We start from the raw sequence: 2,838 nt of genomic DNA, 5'->3' as shown, positions 1-2,838 counted from the left end.
ATGGTGAAACTAGATGAAAAATGGAAGAAGAATGGAAGAGCAAGCCCTAGAAAAGATAAAAAGGAGCCTAAGCATCCAAGAGATCCTCTCCAGAGAGCAAAATTAGGTCTGGCCGTTCTCCCCTGTCAAAAGAATGACTCTGAATTCNTGATAGGGGTATTTATAGGTGAGGAGCGCGTCAAAAACCGGCCCAAGTCTAGCGTGCCACCGCCGGGCGGTTTAAGTGTGCCGCCCGGCGGTTTCCCATAACTTGCCGCCACCGCTTGGCGGCAATCGCCACCGCCCGGCGACAATCGTTGGCGCCCGGCGGTTTCCCTCAGTGACATTTTCCATGTCTACTCCTCGTCTTGGACCGCCCAGCGGTTTAAGTTTGCCGCTGGGCGGTACGTCGACTCTTCAAAACTTCATTTTTTTGCTCTTTTCTTGAGTCAACGACCTGTATCTTCAACTCCATTCTTACTTTTCTCAAATTAGCTCCAAAACAATGCAAAATAAGCATAAAATCGCTAAAAACATCTTTTGACTCTCTCTAGACTCATTTATTAAGTTTTGACATATGAAAATAACTATTTTTCAACCTTCATCACCAGGCCATCACACGATTAATTAAGCAACAGTATTTGACTCCATGGCGTACTTGGGGAGCAATACCTATAGACGACAGAAAGCCATTCTGGGAGCGTTTTAAGGTGAACAACACTTTAAACTAATTGTCATTCATATCTTACCATGTCTTACTCAATGTTTGTTTTGTTCATCATTACAGAAGAAGGTGCAGTGGAAAGCTGAACATGAAAGTCAAATACATAGAAATTTTCACATGAAAGCATCTCATCGGCTCTCTGAGATGTTTAGGGATGCCCGAATTGCAGGGGAGCGCCCTTACTGGATGGGCGAAATCATTTGGAACTCTTTGCTTGCACATTGGAATTTAGTAGAGTTTCGCAAGAAGAGTGCTACAGCCCAGAGGAATAGAGCGTCTGAAAAGGGTGGTGCCTTGCATATTGCCGGGTCGATCACTATTCACGAGCATGCCATTCGTATGGTAAACTTTTTTTACTTTTCTGTTTCTTTCATATATAACTTATGTATTTTCTATTTCATATACACTAAAAAGTCTAAATTATGTTACAGACACAAGGTCCATGTTGACGAGGTCTTTGCACAGACCCATGTTCGGAAGGGCATTAATGAATTCGTTGATGAAAGATCTTGCAAGACTCATGTAAATAGCACTCCTAGTATTAGTAATCCACTTGATTATGTTATTGTATCATTCCCTGACATTGTTTTTAATGTTTCAACAGGAAGAATTTTCTACGAGACTTTCATAGGTTAGATCCGACCATGGGTCACCTCCTACACCAGATGATGCGAGTAATGCAGATGATGACATCCGTAGGACACAGTGCTGGGTTGATGTTGTTGGTGGGAAGAAAAAGGGACGAGTCTACGGTGCAGGACAACTTGCTGCAAACTATACAACATCGAGAGGAGGTACACTGAAGCACCAACCTTCTTCTTCTTCCACCCCTTCTACTGACGAGGCCATCAAGCGCTTGACACAGCTACTAGAGCAACGTGACCAAGAAAACCGTGCATTGAGAGAACAATACACTAACTTGAGAGACGACTTTTCAAGCTTTAAGTCCCTGGTCATGAGAGCGCTGCCTCAAACTTCAGACACTCCTTCCACTGTCCCTCCGACCCAACCACGACCCTCCCCGTCACCCGCCGTCCCTCATCAGCCCAGATCAGTCCAGCCCACACCAGTCCACCCATCTACAAATGAGCAGGACGATGAAGATACGTTTGAAGACTTTGTAGAATTTTAGTTTCATTTTGTTATTGATCATAGTGATGTTAGTACATTTAGATGTTAGTACATTATGATATTGGTACATTTATCTTTGCTTACAATTGGATGATATTGCTATTATGATATTGTTAGAACATAATGAATGTCAGTACATTATGATGATAATGTTAGTACTTTATGATTTTTCATCAATGAACGGAAGATTTTGAGATGGATAATATATATGCAGGTTTGTTTCTGGATTGAAACTGTTATGCAGGTCTGTGTATGTTGTGAACATTACAAGTATGTGTGGTTGGACAAGAAAAACAAATGCAACACATGTTTCCCTGCATCAAACCGAAGGCTTTACCGAGGGTAATTACCGAGGGGTATAAGCCTTCGATAATTACCTAGGGCTTTTGGTCCTCGGTAATTACCGAAGGTTTATGCCGCTTAGTAATTACCGACGGCTTCTGCCCCTTGGTAATTACCGATGGCCAAAAGCCCTCAGTAATAGTAGCGACAACGTATTTACCGAGGGGTTTTTGACCATCGTCGGGTCCTCGGTAATGGGTATTTAGCGACGGCTTACGGCGTTTTCCGAGGGATTATGGCCTTCGGTAATGCCCTTGATTTCTAAACTACCGTAGCTTTGCCCAGACTCAATGTACTAGTCATTTCTGGGACTCTTTAATCACTTAGATCCAAATTGAAGACCAAGGTTGTGAGCAACGAAGAATGGACATCTTCTCAGACCGTACTGGTGGCATCAAAACCCGATCTTTGGTTCAACATTTCTACCTTACCTCTTTTATCTTCACAATAAAATTTTGTCAATGGAGATATTTGTTATCGCCATACGATCCCTAAAGGGAAAATAGACTATATGTGTGATGGTGACTTGTGAAACTCTTGTGGAATTGTGACGTGTGCGAGGAACTGTGTTTCCGTAAATCGTCTACTTGTATTGTCAGATATTATATTTTACATGTTATGGTGTGCACAACAGAGTGATATTAGTCAATATCTTATATCTC

Source organism: Vigna radiata, chromosome 6 (genome assembly GCF_000741045.1).
Source record: "Vigna radiata var. radiata cultivar VC1973A chromosome 6, Vradiata_ver6, whole genome shotgun sequence".
Classification (NCBI taxonomy): domain Eukaryota; kingdom Viridiplantae; phylum Streptophyta; class Magnoliopsida; order Fabales; family Fabaceae; genus Vigna; species Vigna radiata.
This window is presented reverse-complemented; position numbering follows the sequence as displayed.